The sequence below is a fragment of the Topomyia yanbarensis genome, chromosome 3 (genome assembly GCF_030247195.1).
Source record: "Topomyia yanbarensis strain Yona2022 chromosome 3, ASM3024719v1, whole genome shotgun sequence".
NCBI lineage: Eukaryota > Metazoa > Arthropoda > Insecta > Diptera > Culicidae > Topomyia > Topomyia yanbarensis.
In genome coordinates, this window is record NC_080672.1 from 292,658,260 (window position 1) to 292,679,858 (window position 21,599).

Sequence of the window (21,599 nt, forward strand, 5' to 3'; positions counted from 1 at the left end):
CCCACCCTTTCTATATCAACAATATTATTAACCCAAAAGCTTGACTTAGTGAAGTTCTAAGATGTCACAAAATTTCAATTTCCAGCTATGGATAAAACATAGGAATTTAATTAATTGAAACTTAAAAAGGTACCCGGGTACCGCGTCGGACACACAACGGTTAAAAAAACATTTTGTTTTGTAAAAGTTCTGGGCGACATTGTATTTTCGAGCATACCAAGTATTTTTTTTTAATTTTAAACACTTTGTGTTATTTAGGATGATTTTAAACCTATTTCCCAACTTATTTTATTTTTCGATAGCGCGTAAAAAGAGCTTTTAGTACCGTATAGATATTAAATTATTAAAAGATATTTTTAAATAGTTTTTTGTAAAATATGCGGTTGGAGTAAGATGGCGGTTACGCACGCGGGGCAAGTTGGCGCTACTATTTACAGTGCAAATATAGTCATCAAATATTTTTATTTTTGGAATTCACTCCAACGTTAAACTTTGTGTATCTCGTCAATGCAGGGGATATTTACTTCGGCCAATCGCCTGAAAAATTTCGAAAATAAGCTTTTGAATATGGAATACGCGTCAAAGGAAAATGCCAGGGTAGTGAGACTGAAATATATTGACAATTGTCGGTTAATGTACAATTTTATTGAAAATACATTCAGCACGAACCTTTGATATAATTGAATCTCCATTTTCTGGCATATTCATACATATCGCCAACTTACGCCGGGGCAGGGGTTAATCGGCGGGTTTTCTGCGTCATACTTTTTTGTCTATAAAAACAATGCAACAAATACTTTGATAAAATTCAGGGATGTTGGCTACAGCCGCATGTTCTATTTTGCAAGATCTATCTACATCAAAGCAGTAAAAAATGGAAACTGAATACACCGCAAACTAGTTCCGGTCTCCCCTATACTTTTTTGTTTAAAGTGAGTCTGCGTCTACCTACGTGGTAATCGTGGAATACGTGCTAAGTGAAATAAGAATGTAATAGACATTTCCACAATTCTATTGAACAAAACCAGCTAATGAATCATAGTTTGGATAAATGAGAAAGCCGCAATTGCATCTCTAGGTGGATCAAAACAGGTTTTTTAAATGAAACTAAAAATCTCATTAGTTTCATTTAAAAAAAATCAATATGTAATTCCCTAGTTTTAAGTATATCTACACAAGGGGGTAATATGATTTTCGTAAGATTAGAGGGGTCATTTAGTTTTTATGGCAATATGGTTTGACATTTTTATCAGTGAGATTATTGGAGCAAATAATGTTTAAATAAGGTGGACAATTTCTACGACTATCTTAAAAGTAGGAATAACTAGAGGGCGTTATTGAATTTAACATTAATTTGAGTTATTTTTTTGTGGTAGTAGAGTTGGACATTTTCAACGAGATTATATAATATAATAGTTAAAACTAGAGGAGACAGGAAGAGCTAAATGCTTCGGGAAGATATTTGGTGGGGGTAGGGGTGTTACTTCTGGGTATAAGAGTCAGGGGAGGGAGGGTGGACAAAGATGGCGGAGGGAAAAATTATTTCAGTTTCAGGCATCGGGAGATCAACGGATGGATTACAGACTCGGGTGGCCTTCATCAAGAAGAATCATGTACTGGGACGCTGTGTGGTCCTCCTCAAGATGGCAGGGATTTCTCCAGACGATTTCGTAGTATGGCTCAGATGTGGAACTGTACTCGGTGTACGTACACTTTTGTGCGAAATGAGCGTACGGGGCTATTCGGACTTCCGATTCCGTCTACCACCGTTCAGCGGCTTGAGGCTGTGCACACCATTACACACGCCACAGCAAAGAAAATACATGGGCCACCAATCGACAGCTGTGGCATACCAGATTAAGTTTTTGCAAAGCATTTTTTTTTTGCTTTTTAAGGAGTGTCTCTATAAATATTTCATAGGTAAAGATAATTCCATTGTAAAAAAATAAAGAAAAGTGACGGTCTGACTAGCCCCGTGGGGATCATTGCCTAGCGCAGCCATTAAGTGGTGCAAATGAACCTTTTATGGCACCAAAGTGTAGCTGAGGTATCAAACTAACAATTAGGACCTTTGACCGGTAACTTTTTCACATCTATCCACCTAAAACGGCGATTTGCTTAAGTAGGTCCGAATAGCCCTGGATTCCCCTACGTTTAATTATTCAAACAGATTTGTAATAAACCCCCGAAAGTCGATTTGTGGTATTTATGAGAAACCCAGTATTAGAAATTTAAAAGTCCGCCAGTCACGAATGATTTATTAGATTACGAAAAAAATAGTATAATGTATGAAACCATAAATATAAATGTGTTCACTCAATGCAACTAATCTCAGGATCTTTTGTAAGAAGATTTTTATTGTAATTACGAGAAAAACGTTTGTATCGTTTAGTATAGATGGAACCCAACAAATCCATCAAATCACGTGCTTCGAGTCGCTTCCACAAACCACAACTGGACACCGCTCTTGGATCACCATTCTTCGACGTTATCGTTTTGTTACATCACGCGGTGCTGCACTAAATCGTCAGAGAGCGCAATCGTCTTGTATTAGCGACAATGGTCGTATTTATCTCTAATTGAACTCCAGACATGCTTCCTCCCGCGAGCTAGCCTTCTACCCACACTATACTGCAGCAGAACTTGTCGCTTCCTGTGTATTCTCAGCGCATAATAGCAACCACCATAACCGTTCCGGAAAGAGACAATTCAACCGGCAGACCGTATCACAGCGGGACAAATCCAATCCTTCGTTGACCACAATCGAGTTGAACTGGTGTATGTCATTTTGAGTAACTTCAACAGATATGGTTAGAATAAAGCACGTCATTTACAGTGCAATGACATACGGGATTAAGGTGTTTTTTTCTAAAAGAAGAATCTGCACCGAAGCGCGTTTGCCAACGATTTCCCACTGTCTTTTTCTATAAACACGGTTCATCACCTTACAAACGTTGCCGTAAACGAGTAAACAGTTTCGCCCAACTGCTCACGAAGCTGCGGACTTCGACGATGACACAGTTCAGATACAAAAACAATGCCTTGTTTCCAAGAGCAATAATAAACACATTTATGAAGATTGCGGTCGAATTGGATTCCTTAGCATTTTCGGTAGATTTTGGGTAGGGTCAATAAATTCTCGGGACTACCCTCGTCAGAAACGGTGACAGAATCGCTTCGCCAGTTAAGTTAGTCTTGGAATGCAGAAAGAGTCGGGGTAGGTAGTTAAGATACAAATGCAACCTATAAAAGCAGACAGGTCTAGCGCTTTTACAGGTATTTTAAAGACAAAAGTTGTTTGTGTTGTGACTCTTGTAGTCATATGCAATTTGTTCCCAAGATGCTCTGTCGCGCCTTTTCGATTTTTACCGTAATAAACCATTTGTTTATGCACGGCTCTGAATCATGAGAATCTGCTTAGTATAATTTGGAATGTGTTCCAATCAATTTACGATAAGTATTTTATGTGGGATTCTAAAGCAAATCGAACGTTTTGTGGAGGTTGAGAATGACACCGTGGAATCGACAATGTTTACCCTTGCTACCATTTCAATACCCGGAGGCCACCATGTTAGCAGTTCTCAATCACCGGAACCCGTTGAAGGTTTGCTTTCGCATGAAGCAGCCTGTTGAAGTGAGATGTGATGAAAATCATTCAACATTACGACACAGTGAAGGCGCTCCGACACGGCAGACGTCTAGCTGTGCAGTGTACTGTAGGGGAAAAGGGTCTGCGACGGACACTTGTCACATATGTAAATGGAAAGGCAGTTTCCTCTCTATACAGGGTATTTGGATCATGCTCGAGGGGTGATAGAGGATCATATTTTGGGGAAAACGCTGTTCTACACATTACACACACCATCAAGTCTCAGCCGTAACAGAGTTATTGTACTTTCGCTGAAATTGACTTGTTTATCTTTAAATGCCTCTAATACCATGTTCACACTACAGAGTTAAAACACGTTTTAATAATTAGCAACATGAAAAATGTCATCAAGGTAGCGTTAAAACGTGTTTTAACTCGTAGTGTGAACGTAGTATAACTCAAAAAGTATACTTTGTATTTCAACTCTATTAATTTAGGTGATAAAATTTAATAATATATAGTGTTATCATATCTTTCAGTTATTAAGTTTAAGTAACACTTTAGAAGTAAAGTATCTTCAAGTTATAGTTTATCGAGTTTTCGTCCGTTTCTCGAAAACTTAAATAGTTAATATCATTATTTTGATACTTCGTATTGCTCTCATGAAAAAGCCGCATCATTTGTTCTTTGACGTCATAAACTTATATCTTTTTGTTTCCACGTGTTTGGGTTGTTGAACTTGGATATTTTTATTTTATTTTCTCTTATACTAGCTACAAATAAAAAGTATGCCACTTATCATGTTTTTTGTTTCCACTGGAAATTTTACATAGAAAGATGCACTAATATCTTACAATTAAGTCAATTTAGTACTCTTTTATAAGTTGATTAGTTCAAAGTTAGTGTATTATTAGCGTTTTTGTTAATTTTCTTCAAAATAGTAAATAGCAACCATCACCTTCACTATTATTCAAATAATGCATCTTAGCAAGTTCTACAATTTCTTCAATATCAGTACCTCTTTTTGTCTCGACGCAAAATCATTTTAGGCAGATCATTGCAAATGCAAAAACGCCAATTTGAACCCATTTCATTTGTGGCGACGTCATGTTGAATCTACTATTAAATTGCAGTGAAATAAAAAGAGATAGGGATAAACTGTCAAAAAACAAGTTGTAAAATATTTTATTGGGCAGCAAATGAACAATCGCGATGATGAAGTTTGTTAATCAGTAATAATACAAAGAACAAAAATCCTCTAAAAACATTAATTCTAAACTACTTCACTGGTAAAACGTCACTTAGTACACGTAACTAAAAGGTATTGATACATAATTTTGGAAAAGTTTTCTTAGCTTTCCAATGAAATCTTGGTAATTGGTAAGCATATTTTTAGACTAGAACCTTTGAGCACTTACAAGTCGACTACGAAATTCATGTTGAAGAATAAGTTATGAATCGTTTTGAAACTCGGCATTTGAATAATAGATATTATGTTCATTTTTCTTATTTTTAAGAAAACTTACATAACCAGCTTTTGGTTACTTCATCACTTAAAGGTTACTTAAATCCACTAACTGAAAGATATTTAGTAGGAAATTTTGTCTTTTTTACAATGGAACTAAAATATTTGAAATACAATGTACACTTCTTGACCTAAAAGCATTTAAAGACAAAAAGGTCAAATAGAGAAAAATATCAATAACTCGGTGACGGTTGTAATTTGATTGTATGTGTAGAACGATTTTCCCCCCAAATATGATCTTCTATTACCCCTCGAGAGATTCTAAACCATGAACCAAACACCCTGTATACCAACATTGAAGGTACCATCGAGAAAGGGAGAGATCGGGATATTGAATGGAGCGAATTTCTTTCTGGATTCTTTTTTTGTTCAGGATATCGTGATGTAAGACAGGACAATGGTTCCCAATATCGTCTACAGATGAGAGAGAAACGCGAATAACTTATAAAAAGGTCGAACATATTTTTTTGGTGAAACGGAATTTCAAATATCTTGGCATTTAGAATCATATTCTTTGAGAAAATTGTATTGTTGATATTCCTGGAAGTGCTGGGTACTCCTTGTTGGAATGCAAATTTCCAAGTCCGGAAGCAACCTGTTTCGGCTTTCATTAGTTTTGTTAGGAGTAGTTAGTTTTGTGAGCGGTACGTTCCCGGATTTGCAAAAGTGTTCCCTCTTGGGGATCATCAGATTCATTATCGACCTGACCTGAAAAAGCATATGAATTTTTGGGTATGACAGATGGCGCTCTTTAGCATTTCTGCGTAAAAGCACTTCGAAACTTACGTAAGAAAGTGCTTAAATTTATTCCCGCGAAGATCATGTGGAGTCTTTTCTTCTCTTTTCGCAAGAATCATCCTCGTGTTCTCCTCCACATACGCCGCACCATTTGTGTGTGGCCCAACTGTTTGCAATTGGTGCAGCTCATGACCCGCGGCACAAACAGGAGAAAAGATAGAGACAAACCTTGTTCAGGAAGCCATAATTAGGGAGAGAATATACGACGAATGCCATTCGAAGCGAGGTTGATAGGAATAAGTTTCACAATCTTCACCTGTTGAAGTGAGAAGTTTTTGAAAACCCTTCGCCCTTTAAACCCGATTCGGAGATCACGCCATCGATCTCCAGAGCCTTGGCAAGTACGTAGATACGACAATTCTGCGAAAAACACTTGCACCTAGCAATCTTGTTCCGCTTGTCGAGGTCATTAACGTTTACCGGTACTTTGTTTACTCGCACCCGTGTTTGTCTGAATCACGGCTGTCAGTCCCGAGAAGTTTCTAATAAATTAACCCTTTCATGTCCAACTTTTTTCTAGTTCATACAAGGTTCTGAAACTATTTTTCCTTCACGGGTCCGGAAACACGAAGAACTTGGTTTGAGTAAGGCAGATGCTTATCGTGCAGTGCTAGAAGCCGCTCATTTTTCACCTTCCGATACCTAATACAATTAGTCTAGGATTTTTTGAGCAGTCCAATTTCATGCAAAAGGTAGGCAGTCGAAGTGGTTTCATTAGTTTCCAAAAATATATCAAGCCAAAAAGGATATACCATATCATTTTTCACCGTTAAATGAAGCTGTCTCTGGCAGCACTGCTACAGCGGAATCCAATCAGACTAATTATGATAACTTCAGTTCTACCGATAACACTAGTTTACAGCATTTCTGAACTAAATAAGCTGGTGGTCATTTTCAATGTAAAATCGTGTGCTGAATCCCAAAATGAAGTCAAAAAAATTTACAGTAGAACAGTTTTCGAGTTATAGTAAAAAATTTACCTTCGGTTGTGGTTCATCGATATGAAACATTATTATGTTGAATTAAAGGTAATTGAATGCACTTTCGATCGTTATAACATTTTTTAGGGTTGCTGGTTCTGAGGTTATTTACGAATCTATTTAACTTTTTCTTAATTTTTCGTCATTTTTTGAAGAAAAATGAGCGTTTGGTCAATATTTTGGACAAGATTAAGCAATCCTAAAATTTAAACTTTTATAGGAAATTAATGCCTGCTAATAACCAATGAAAATAAGCACTTATTAATTAAAATCGGATGGAAATTGTGAAAGTTATTCAATTTTTGTAGAATAGGGATTGTTTAGTTTCTCTGGGTCAAATCATTGAACCGTCTCGATTCCAATTTTTTCTATGGTATGTTTCATAATATATGAGAGATTCTGTTAAAAAAGTAAATTGATGAATTGTGAGAGAATTTAATGTGGGGTAATGTTCGAACTCGTTTATCAAAATGATTTACTTCTTTTTTTTTTTTTTTTTTCGAGAGTTGTCCTACTGGAGCTGTAGAGCTAGGTTCTCGGAAGGGCTCCCCGTCAGAATCACATACTACAATTTGCAGACGAGACAGGCAATGTCGCCCAATAAAACACTGCAATAGGCCAATTGTAGCGGGCCGTGATTCTGAATGTGATATTCTTTGTACGGTTTAGGCATGTGCGGGCGTAGGGACTCGGAATCGCGTGTATCATCGCGAAGGGCTCGAATATTTGTACGTTATTGTGCTCGATCGCGTGTGCGTTTGTATGTCGCGTGTGCTAACGTGTAACTTCGCGTGCATAAATTCTATTTCATAACCGTGTGCCTTTCGCATATTCGCGTGTGTTCTAGAATGATCGCGCGCGGACCGTGAATCTGATACTTAATTTTTTGTGTACGGTTCAGATTCCAGAAGGAAGTGGGCTCTTCCATATCATTAGAGATCCCAATCATGTCGTCGTAGAACGCGTGGTCTAGTGGATATGAGCTTTATTTTTTTTTGTTGATTGGTCCAACTGAATGTATGGACCTAAATTGCTAGAATAAAGGTTAAAGATTTCCGGACGTGACCGATTCATAATCGCGCATTTGCGGGTTTGCGTTTGAGATCGCGTTTGTAACTTCGTAAGTACTAAAACGTTCACACAATTGCCGCAGTGTTATCAAGTTTACGCGATCGCGGGCATAGGTGTGCGTAGATGATCGCGAAGGGCTTAAGCGTTCGTATGTTGACGTGTTTGTCCCGTGTGCTCGCGTGTATGTGACTTCGCGTGTATAAATTCGATTTTGAAACCCTGCGGCGATTTATATATTCGCGGACCGTCATTCTGATCTTTAGTTTTCGGTGTAAGGATCACATTCTGACAGGGAGAGTGTTACCCCATATCACTAGAGTTTCCGGTCATGTCGCCATGGAACGTTTTGTCTAGTGGATATGGTAGTTATTTTTCAATTTTATTATTTTTTTAATAATTAACAAGGACCTAGATTGTTTGTACCGAGGATAGATACTTCCGGACGATCCCGATTCATGATGGCGCGAGCGCGGGAGTTTGTAGGTTGACACTTGAGATCGTGTTGGTAAGTTTGAGTGCTGAGATTTTCACCTTATCACCGGGGTGTAATCATGTTTGCGAGTTCGTAGGCTGCTTGGAAAATCGCGAGGGGCTCTAACGTTTGTGCGCTGACGTGATTTTGTAACGTGTGTTCTTGAATGGTTGCGCGAACAGTGAGTCTGATATTAAATTTTCAGTGCGCGGTTTGAATTCTGGCAGAGAGTGGGATCGTTTATATCGATAGGGTTCCCTGTCATGTCGCCATGAGACGTGTTGTCTAATAGGTATGGGCGTATTTTCTTAATTGGTCCAGCTGAAGGCATGGACCTAGGCTTCTAGGATCAAGGATAGACTTTCGGACGTGACCGATTCGTAATCGCGTGCACGATGGCATTTTTGTAGGTTCCCGCTGAGACCGCGTTTGAGAATGTGTGAGTGTTAAGACGTTCACTATCACCATCGTTGTTGATTCAGCTGAAGGCGGGTGTAGAATGGCAGTATAGGACTCGAAAAGAAGAAATAAAAGACAATATATGAGAGACGTAATAGATTAGATAGGTACAAGATACAGCTGAAGTTATGATCATCACATGAGACATACATTAGTACTTCAAACACTACTAATACTTGAATAGCCAATCACCACACATAGCACATCCTTTCTCAATTATCTATTTGTTACTGGTTGATTGTTGGTTATGAGCTGGTGAATAGAGGAAAGGTATAGAACAGACAAAAGGCTCATATCAGCCCTCCCGGCCTCCTCGACACACCACTATCGAGGCGTATTGTAATCAACATCTTGAAGCGGGCTTCTTATATAAATCAAATCCTCAGTAGTCATAATGTTTGGTGGATTATTAACATGAGAACTAATTAACCTCTAGTAGTAGAACTTGGTGCAAATAAAAACTAAAAAGAGCGAAGGTTCTTATATTTAGATAACTCTATTGAATATATTGTGGCTTGATGATGTTTACAATACCGTCAATCCCATCAACCTGCGAGAGGGTTTATCAAAATGATTTACTTCTTATAACAATAATTTCAGGATCAGTGGAGTAATGTCATCAAAAATTTGGTATTAAAAATACGCATGTGTCATACAGAATCGTATATTTATAAAAACAATGTAAACTGCACGCTCCACAACGCCTTGATACAAATATCGGAAGCTTATGACGGTGCAAAATGTTAAATTCGGGTAACAGCTGCACGAATGATGACTTATCCATGTATTTCAACACGTTTTTGTTCTACTAACAATTTATTTTACGTTATTAAAACGTTTAGAAGTTTATAATTTGAAATTATATTTGATTAACATTGGCTTCTACGATGTACCTATATAACTGTACTGGTTCAACTTCAATGTACTACAATTACAAAATATTCTACGTTCTTCAAATCATTCTGAAACTCAGATTTTGAGATTTTAACCCTAAAATAAGTCTTGTTCGATGTCCTACATAATTTCAAAACACGAACTGCTAGATGTTCTAGGAAGGAAAACAAATTAAAAGTTTTACAAATTATTAATTTCATAATACTTGACGTATGCAGTATGACATATGTCTACGGATTCGTATATTTTTTGTTAACATTGTGCAAAACCCAGTTGAGCAGCTAGCGTACGAATACGAATTTTATGACGTGTGAGGGTTTAATGTACAACGAATTTAAAGTGTTATTTTATGTAATACACTTCTAAATATTACACGCAGTATTGCATACCAATCATTCGACGACTTATAACTTCATTGAGCCCGAAATTATTGTTATCAGGTTAAAAGTTGGCTTACACTTCTGTTGTTTCCCACCGTCGAGAAGCGTCATCAGGTGGACGCAATGTTTGTTGATTTTTCAAAAGCTGTCGACAAAGTACCGCAGCACATCGCAATCCTCAAATTAAAATGTTTAGGATTTTGCCGTCTAATCTTTCCAATCGATCGGCATTCGTGAGTATAAAAACAGGCGCTCAAGCACATTCAGAACAACCACAGGTGTTCCGCAAGGCAGTCATCTGGGCCCATTTATTTTTATTTTGTTTATTAACGATATCTGTAATCTACCAAATCTGGGAAATTGCTATACGCGGACGATCTCAAAATCTTTCGAGCTATCGCTTCGGCACTTGACGCCGTAGTGCGTCAAGAATATATCTGTATTATTCAAGAATGGTGCATCTTTAACGGAATGGAAGTCAACGTTAATAAATGCAAAGTAATTAGTTTCGGACGCTTGTTTGGGCACCATACCATGCCGTTCAAAGTAACCGACTAGAAAGTATACAAAGATGTTTCGAGCAATTCGCTCTCTGGAAACTTCCTTAGAATGATCCAGCTGTATCTTACGTCGATAGATATATGCTACTCGGTCTGTAGACACCGGCGACTCGTCGTCGTATCATCCTGCAGAGTTTTTGTTTTCGACGTGCTGTCAGGTAATATCGACAGTCCAGATCATCTCTCGGGCGTTAATTTGTATGCGCCTCCACGTGTTCTTCGTAACCTCACTTTGTTGTGGATCCCTAGACACCGTACTGCATATGGACAAAATAATCCACCGGAAAAATGTTGCCGCAGATTTAACGAAACTTCTTCACTGTTTGATTTTAATATTTCCAAGCATAGAAATAAGTTATCAATAAGACATATACAGTAGTGAAAGGTGTCTGTACGGTGTACACCGAAGATTAGAAATAAATAAATAAACAGTATTCAATTTTAGACAAACAAATCACTTTCATTACAAATTAAGAGGGTCTTCTGGTTCTGCGATTTCACAAAATCGATTTTTCTAAATTTACATATTTGAAATCTATACGTTACTACAAATGTGCCGTACGAAGGATGCCTTTATGGCCCAGGCATAGCCGATCGTAGCCGTAAGATTCATTAATCATATTTTATTTAAATTTGTATATTTAAATCCAAAAGTCGGGAGTGTTGAAAAGCTCCTGTCTAAAATATTTAGAATATCGTGTGTTTAAGAGTTTTCATTTATTCAAAAGAAGTGTCGCTATGGCATCACACGAGCTTTTTGAGATTTTCTTTTTTCGTTTTTCCGGGAACACAAATTGTGCATCCGTTTTTTTTTGAGCTAGCGTCAATCCGACGCTAGCCTTGTCCTGTCACTAAGTTAGTGTCGGATTCTGATGAGACGAAGTCGAAACGCAAATTCCACAAAAAAATACCGAAAAATTATTGGAAAGTTTCACCTACTGTAAAAAACCATGATAGTCGAAAGGGAAACTAATCAAAGATACCATTGTTACTTAGGTCCTGTTGAACTTCATCTCCAAATTTAAGGAATAGTTCTGCTGGGTTTGTGTACTGATAATAAAGCAGTTAAAGTGGAGACATTGTGCTAAAAACTTGCGCCATATATTGTTCGTATTAAATTTCCGAAGGTGTCCATCCTACTCGCGGTATCCGTCTAGGACTTACTTCCCCTACATATTGTTGCGACCTTAAAGCGTCATTCATTGTAGGCTGACAGAGATGACGCGTGTGTGTACTCGTATTTTCCTATGCTGTGCAATTCGTGATCCTATTGTATGTATGTTTGCAAACACACTCCGGATACCTATACACTTGTGCATACAAGCTGGCAGGTTGTCTGAGATTCGTGGTAGGTTGCAGAACACGGACATGAGCGTGATGATATTTAGTGACGAGATTGGCTGTTGATAGGATATTTTACACTTGAATCATTTCATTCTTTTTTCTTGCTCCATTATTTTGATTTTAAAGGAAAATTCGGTTTAGTACATGAACAATGTGGGGATGTTGAAGTACTCTAACACGAGAATAATAGATGCACATATATTACATGTATAAACTAATTGTCATAGTTAAATTGATTGTCAGAATTCTTCACGATCAATTGAGTGGATCAATTTTGTCAAAAATGTCAATTTAGATAATTTATGAATAAAATATCATCGTTCAAAGCGATACATTTATATTGAACTACAGATAAAATGAATGATTCTCAAAAATGATCATAAAAATCTTATACTGAATAATATTCATGAAACTGTTTCATAACACTATTTTCGTGATTAATTATCAACTTTCACAAGTTATTCCAACATTGGAGATAAATAGAAGACAATCTTAATGCTCACTGCAACGGGAAACATTTAATTACAGATACTTAAATGAATTATTTAACCATTCGGGATAAAATCCCTCGAAAAAGAAAGACAATGTACTTCCAGATTGCTCTGGAAATCAATCAAAGAAGAGTCAAATCAGCTATCACTCCCGGTTACGGGTGGTGTAGGCGTAAAATAGATTGAAATAAAATGGCCAATCATGCACGAGTCTGCTTGTTATGGCGAACAACAGTGATTGGAAGCTAGGTATTTATAGCCCCAACCAGAAGTAGTAGTTATTTTCTAAAATTATCGCCGTAATGAAACGTAAAGTACTTCACAACGTTGTGGTTTGTTTGCGTTCCAAAGCAAAAACAACCATTACCTACGCTTTAGGTATTGCTGGGAGATTTGTTTCCATGATTATCGCGGGATTCTCGTTTTTCAATACAATATGAACCAGAAATAGTGTCTGTTTATTTAGTATAAAAAAGTTTGAAACATAATTTTTTGCACGTGATTTCACGTGATTATAAGCTCTGCCTAGCTAGACTTCCTACACTTGTATTCCATGTTTGACAAAATGTGAAGAGATATGATGCGAAATATAGTCAACGGATGAGCTGGCAATGTGCATGTTGATTGAAAATTTACTAGAAGTTTAAACTTTACGCTAAAAATTTAAAAAAATATCCTTATTACGTCTTTGGGAGTTTTCCCAATTTGTAAATATTTTCCTTTTATTTAGACAGCGGTTAGAGTAGTTCCACAGATAACAGACATTTAGGCTAGAACAAAATTCCTTAAAAAACCTGTGTAAACTTTCAAATTGATAAACGTTGGAAATCCGTGTTTCACTATTTTCATCTACACAACTGTTAGCTACACGGGTTTGACAACTGCACTACAACAACACTACAACATTGCGCCACCTACAAACGTTTTTCAAACGTGTTTCAGTCTGATTTATTTGGAATTTCAGTAGCGGCTATTTACACACGTTTCGAATCGAGCTTAAACGTCTGTTATCTGTGGTAGTTCTAATTTGACCAAGATTTGAAAACTAACCTTTCAATTACTCAATTGTAGAACGATTAATTTTAGAAAAGACATCGAAGCTCCATCTTTCATACTTTTCATTCTGCAAGAAATTTAAAAACCAGGTTTAGGGTATTTTATTGGAACAACAATTTTTTATCTAATGTGATTGCCATTCGAAATCTTCGCTCATTGGAGCAAGTGGTTCTTGAAACAGCCAACCCCGTGCATCTTCGATCTACGTAAATCTACGCAAGACAAATGCGAGTCGATGACCACACCGTCGATATCAACTTTGTGAGCAGGCATGTAGATTCGGTAGCCCTTCATAAAAGACTTGTCGCCAGCAACCTTATTTTTTTTGCTTTAGACAGAATCCATTCTGAACTTATCTGGCAAACTTTCAAGATATCTGTCAAGGCTGAATATTTCCGCAAAAGTTGTTTTTTTCGAAATCTTTAAAATAATTAGCGGATATTCTTTGATCCGAAAGAATTTCAGATATGGTTAAATGTGTATGATTTGAAACAATATGTCGGAGGCTTTGATGACGAATATAATTCAACATTAATTTTACCATCAGCTGGTCTTTAATAAGAATTTATGTATACACGAAATGAAATCTGTAAGATGAATGAAACAAAAATTAGTGGGGAAACAGGGTTTCAAAGAAAAACAGTTTTGCAGTATTAGTTTTACATTGAAGTAATCTTCAGGCAACTTGAGGAGCGAATATTTTTTTCTTAGCCTTTCACAGTCCTAGTTAGTATTGTGAAAAATTATGAGTCCGTTTTCAATAACAGGGTTTCTTATAAGTCCAATTCTGTTACAACAACAAATAAAGTCGTGATTGAATGTATGGGGAAAATAGAAGCTAGAATTTGATGTATTAGACGCAAATGTTCATCTCGAAATATTCTGAATGTTATCGAAACAAGTTCATGGCTAAGAATCTTTAGAGGAGTAATAGAAGATCATAGCTATTTGAGGGAAAAATACTTTCCATACAAACCATCGAATCTCAACTGTTACAGAGCTATTGAACCTTTGCTGAATATTGAACGTTGAAGAACAAATTATGTATCGACTTGAAACTCAACAAAGTATGCTTTTTGAGTTACAGATATTTCAAGATAAATAAGTTTATTTTAGGAAAAAGTTCAATAACTTTGTAACCATTTAGATATGAAGGTGTGTGTGAAACGATTTTTTTTTCTCAATATGATCAATATGGTATATTCTAATTTTACTAGTATCTTAAAATATACTCTTTAATAGTTCGATATGGAGTTTCAAAAACATTGTCGTAGACACCGGAGCTTTGTTTCTCGTACTTTGCATTTCACAAAAAAATTAACAAAGAAATAGATTTAACTTTTGCAGAAATTCTCGAAAGAACTGCCTATCAGAACCACTCACTATAATTGCAGACGAGACGGGAAATGTCACCCACTAAAATACTGTTTAAGGTAAACTGCATCGGGCCGTGAATCTGATTGTGATATTGAGTATGATCGCGTGGAAATGAGCATTTATATGTTCGCGCTTGAAAGCCAGATGTAAGGCTCTCTCCTCGGCAGGTGCAAAGTCCCAGATGGGGACCTGCCATAAGCGTCGACTCAATGTATGGGAGTCCTGGAGAAGGCACTCAAGGCGTCTTTAGTGCAGAGTCCCACGATGAGCATGTGCGTACGTGCTGCAGGCAGGTAAGATGAGCTAGGTTTTGGGGGCCACGGGAGTTTGCTGGATCCAGGACAACGAGTGGTTCTACGTTTGAGCCGTTTTTTTCGTCCATTACGTTTAGCAGGCGAAAGCGCTGGAATGCATGAGGAAATCGTGTACTGCGACGGGATCCTTGACGATGGGCCGTTTAACTTTTTATTAAGAAATGCGGCGACCCAATTTCGAAATGGAGGCAGTGGTTACCTAATAGCGATTATTTCAGCCAAACTTTTACCGTGAGGGTCGTAGCGATGGCACCTCGAAAATATCTTGCACTCTCTACCGTCCAAGTCCAACTAACTTGTAAGCTCCCTGCCTCAAGCCCCCGCTCCAACTTCCACTTTCTATCTCTCTCTCGCTCTCTCAATTTTCGTTTCATTTTCCACACCAATCCACCGCCTATTTCCCCCAAACCCTGCGATCTGATCCACATCTCTTCTTTACCGACCGCCCACTTCAAATGCACTGTTGCTTTAACTTGTTACAGTTTTTTCCTACAGTTCACACATCATTAACACAACTAAATGACGTAGCATTATATGGATGAGAAGGAGTTTTTAATTTTGTGACGGTGTGTGACGACAGGGGGTAAGGGGTCATGTAATGCCACGTAGCTTTTTTAAAGGGGAATAGGAGTTGACATGATGTCACGACAATTTTACCCGTTTCATCTAACATCGTTTTTTTTATTTTTATTTTTTTTACGGGGACAAGGAGGGGGAGGGTTACCGTCAAGCTACGTAATTACCAGGGGAGGAGAAATTTAGAGGTTTGTGACGAAATGCTACGATGGGGGAGGGGGTGTTAAAAATCACTCAAAAATGCTACGTCATTTATGGATGTAGCCTAACTGTAACAAAATTCGTGCTTGAGACCGAGTATAACTGTGTGGATATTTGCATATTCGCGTATGTTCTTGAATGTTCACGCGGACCGTGACTAAGATATTAATTTTGGATGCCCGATTTAGATATTAGGAATGAGTTTCAGCATATTACTATAGTTCCCGGCAATGTCACCTTGAAACTTGTTGTCTGGTGTATGTTAGCATCATCTTTTTTTGAGAATTGTTCAACTGAGAATTGGCACCTAAGCTGATATGACCGAGGGTGGGGGCTTCTTGTATAATCACACGGAAGACCGCGTTTACAAATTCATAGGGGTTAACATAAAATTTGTCACAGGGGCGATTTATGTTTGCGAGATTACAGGTGTTTTGTATGGACGATCGCTATTGCATGTTCGCGTTTGGAGAACAGGGTTGCAGTATCGCACAGAGCTTGAGCGTTTGTATGTTTGATCGCGAGGTCGCGTATATGAAACTTCGTGTTCAACATTCGATTCTGTATGAAATTTCAGTCAGTTAGGAAGTGAATTAATGCGGAAGGTGTTGAAACTGAATGTTCGTTTCGGTAAATTCATACACAACTGAGTTCGGTAAAGATATACACAACTGAGTTTGAAATGTCGCACCACTGCTTCGAAGCGCGTCCCACCTACCAAGAGCAGTGGTAACTTGAAGCTTTTAATTCGTTTATTTCAAATTGTTGTTTTTTTTTTAAATAAGATTTCCGAAAAACTATTCAACCGATCTCTTTTACTGTTTAGTATTGTTAGTAATAATTTTTTCTAGCACCTTAACTATTCGTTTTTTATGCATAAATGATTGTTTTGTAGATAAGAATTTTTAATGAAATTTTTAGAGCTCTGAACATCGATTTTTTATTCGAAAAAAAAACATTCCTGTCTACAGAAAAAAAAAAACAAAATATTTATTAAAGAATTGCACTTTCATCGTGATCACCGAAGGCCTCTTTAAAAAAGATTTCAGAGAAAAGGCCATAACTTTATCAACATTTTTATACACTAATGCTTATTTTTTCATTGAAAAATAAACTATCAAAAAACTATAACTTTGACGTAATAATATTATTGCTACATACCATTACAAAATCAAACTTTCCTCAATTTTTTCTCATAAAAAGATATGTAACCCGTTAATCCATGGATCTAAGCTGCTAGCGCCAAAGGTAGGGGCTTCCGAACGTGACCAATTCATGATCGCGTGGGAGTGAACTTTTAAACTACATTTATAAACTCGCAAGTGCTAACTAATTGACTTGATCGTCAGAGCGTTGTTATGTGTGCGAGATTTCGGGCGTAGATGTGTGGGGATGATCGCGATTGCATGTTCGCATGCGCTACCAGATTTGTATTATCGCGAAGGGCACAAGCGATTCAATGTCAACGTGTTTGATTGTGTGGTCGTTTATGTCGCTAGGATACTGCATGTTTAAATTCTTTAATATATAATCGTGTAACCGCTTGCATTTGCGTGGGCTTTTGAATGTTCCCGCGAGTCGTCATTCTGTTTAAGGGTCAAATTTTAGGTTCAAAATTCGAAAAAAAAATTATTGCATGTTCTGAAACTAAACAATATCTTTGCGAAATTTTAATATACGGATTTTTTCGTGGGAGTTGATCAGCTTACACATAAAAATTTAAACGCGATTATCTCAAAATGGAACACTTTTTAAAAGTGCCGTTGCGTATCTCAAAACTTTTCAACTGATTTTCATATTTTTTTTAAATTGTTCGTATTTACAATCTCGTGTGCTTGAGCGGTTCCTCATTCTTCTAAAAAAAAATCGAATATTTGCAATAAACTTTTGTTAAAATATTTAAACCCCTCAAAAATCGATTTTTGTGTCAACATGGAATTTTTATTTGGATTTTTTTTTAAATCAATCATTCAAATACACCTTTTTTTACTTTTTTGATTTCAGTTCAGCGTTTTGCCTTGGAGAGTATTCACCGTAAGCTTCTGCAACAAAACTCGCTTCGCGGTAGGGGCCATATCTCCGACAACTTTTAATAGATATTTTTGAAATTTTACCTTTTTTGTTTTTCTTCGATATTACTATCAATAAATTGTCTCATGCTTTTCCAAATAACTCTTGCATAAAAGCCTTCAAAACATCACGAACTTAGCTCACTATTTCCCCTCAACCTCATATAAAACTCCTTAAACATAGAATATCATGAAAAAGACTTGTAACTTGTATAAACTTCTACGAAGGTAGGAACAAAAGAAGGATTTACAAGACGCTCTACTTAACGATTGCTGGAGCGAATTACTTCCTAGAGATTGTGCAAAGAGGGGGGATCGATTGGCAAAGATACTAAATTATGCAAAAAGCTGACCTACTCCCGCAATGACTTTGTGCCATGATCCGAAGTATCTATAAGAAAGAAAGAAGGCATCTTGGCGGACTAGTGTGATCCTTCCACATTCCAATAAGCACTTTCATGCAGAAAAGCGTGTATCACACAAGGCAGTGTGAGGATTGATGGCGATAAGTCTAGGCACTTGAATTCACTTGTTACAGCGGGCAACGACACCAGCCGTGAAATTAGAAGACGAATTGTCTTTGGAAGTAGGGATTATTAAAGTCTATTCGAAAAGAAGGACTAGCAAATTTCCTATGCGTTCGATTCTCTTTAATCTTACTAGAATTGAAGTATTACTATATTGTTCTGTATTGCTTTGTTGAGCCTCCTCTTTCAACCTAAACTCACCCTTTTATGCCTTGAACCCTTTCATCAAGGTTGGACCTATTTCCGTCTGAGATGGTTTGGGCATAGCGGCAGGTTGCCGAAGCATTGTCGGGCCATCGTCAGATCTCAAAAGGAACAGTAAGTCATTCGGCCTTTGTTGATTTTCTCGTTGAAATCTCCAATGCTGTCTCATTCCGCCACATCCGCAGATCGCTTGCCATACAAGAAACTTTCAGCGAATTGGGACTACAGCTTCATTATTCACACACACTGAGGAATGGCCGGCTTAGAAGTAGTGGTGCAGTTTGTCTTATCTCGGCCTTGATGTTGGTCCCATCGTACATCACAACACGGAACGCTTTTGTGGGGGTATTTGCTTACAGCATCCTTGTGCGAGTATAAGACATCGTATTCTGTTTGTCACTCCGGCTTCGTACTTTGTAACAATGTGTAGTTTAAAATGAGTCATTATTTGATGCAGAATATAAATTGAAACTTTCGCAATTTTTACCGATTCTCGAACCGAAATGTAGGGTTGACGATCCAATTAGCCAAATACCACCCTGACCTACTACGAATCTGCTGTGCCATGCTTCCTGTCCCTGTGATTGTTCCGCTTGGTCTAATACTTGTGGATCATATGGCATACGGTTGAATGTGCGATTGAATTCTACAGTACAATCTAAACTGCTGGTTAGAGCGATTTTTGGTGAATATAGGCGGATTTGTTTCAAATTTTCACGTCGGTCAACTAAGAATAATTTCGAAGTTTTTTCTGTCAGTTTTGTTACAATATCAACTGCTTCTTAAATAAAACGACGCAAAGATATTGATGCCAAATCAAGTACAATCCATCGCAGGCTGATTAATTAATTAATGTGGCATCCTGCCGAATATGTTTAAAATAAACCAGACTCGCATTTACAGTAACGCCAGGCCTTGATGCAATGACGCTTAGGATGTTAACCCTATGGAGCTATCTGTATACAAAGCATACCAGAACGTGCCCAAGTACCCAGGTACGTAACACAGTACTGACCTTATCAACTGAAGTAATACTGCTAGTTATATGTACACTGATATCAGCAGCAGTAATGACCTGAAACGACATCGTGCAAATAAGCACATCGTTGAGACACGCAAACCTTCTGACCGTGGTTTGATTGGCTTGCCCAAAATTGAAGAGTTATGATGAATTCGCTTAGTGGCAAACAGACACAAAAAACAAATGACGCTACAGTCGTAAACGATCACAAATGGAACTGATTCTGTGTACATGGGTGCCTCCTAATTAACAAATGCATGTTTTTTGATCGGTGTGGATTCTAACGAGTTTCATTTCTCAACTAAACTAACCTTGTTTCACATTAGAAGAATGAGTAGAGATAGCACATTAGTACACACACACACATGAATAATGTTTACTATATCATACAAGTGCTGACGAGCCGGGAACTGTTGTCAAGAAATTAGCATTTTCGCGGTTAGCGAAAAAGCATACAGGTGATAACAAGCAGACTATGTATATATGTACTGATAGGGTCGTTCAAACTGTGTGAGTTAGTTTAACAGTATGTATAATAAATCGTCGGATCAAGTGGCTATAGTAGAGCTGCCGTGAAGAAAATATTGCTAATCGTGTTTATCTTACCGACAATTGAGATTTAGGAGCATTGAAAGCGGATCCGAGATAAGTGGAATCTGTATTGGCGAGTGGTTGGGGATTTGCGCTGATAGATAAATATACCTGTCGAATGTGTGCATTGTCAATTCGAACTAGTTAACATTGTAGTGATAATTACTCATAATTTATGTATTGATAGGTTAAACGGCATTCATAATCATGCATAGTGACTCTTATAGTATAGCATACCGTAAAATATCAGTTTCCAAAAAAAATGAAAAAAAAATCTCAGTTTTAACCACCATCAAAGTTATTAGCGGATTATCCAAATACTTGATTTTGTCGTAATTTTTTTAGGGATCCAGTACTGAATATTTTTTAGTTACAGAAATTTGAATTGAAAATTAAAGCATAAAACTAAAAAATCATGTAAATCTAGCGAAAGCCATCTAAAACAATTTCGCTAAAGTGCATTTCCGTCTCTAATATATTTTTAAATTCATAAAACATATTGAAACATTCATTCCAGAAAAGATGGGCCAGAGACAGAGGCGCAATAAACACACTGAAGATTTTAACAGAAAATAATTCTCCCTTACAACTTGCTCCAGTAATTGCTACGGATATCTCCAAAAGAATTGCTTTTAGTTGTCTTTTGAATTCAATCAACGTAGCAGAGAACTTTATAAATGACTGGAGTTATTTTTAAACCTTTTACAATTCTAACTCAATAAAAAATCTAATAAAAGGTCTTTTCGTACTGTATTAGTGGTCCAAAAAGGACCAATATTGATGGTTCTCTAGAAGCAGAAGTTATTTCGAGGTATAGTTCGTGTCCGTCTCTCCCGGCAACAGCAATCAAACGGCGGTCTGCATTTTGCCTTACGTGCTGCGTTACTTGTGCACCTTTTCATAGTATCCCAATAGTGAAAAGATACTGCTGTTTCTTTTATACTCGACTGTAATTCAATGAAATGTCGTTCCTTTTTTCATTGTTGCGAATTGGTGTGACCAGTGGTACCACAATGATTGTTTTTTTTAGAAATATGCAGTTTTATCGCATTTTATTCGCACGATTCTTTATAGAATAGAACAAAATCGCGCCGATCCTT

The 21,599-nt window shown here is 37.3% G+C and overlaps 1 protein-coding gene across 7 annotated transcripts in view; it reads right to left on the reverse strand.

Moving 5' to 3' along the window:
- LOC131691135 (cAMP-dependent protein kinase type II regulatory subunit) overlaps nucleotides 1-21,599 on the reverse strand; it is a 348,167-nt gene that overhangs the window by 173,507 nt on the left and 153,061 nt on the right. The gene's annotated exons all lie outside the window — the stretch shown is intronic.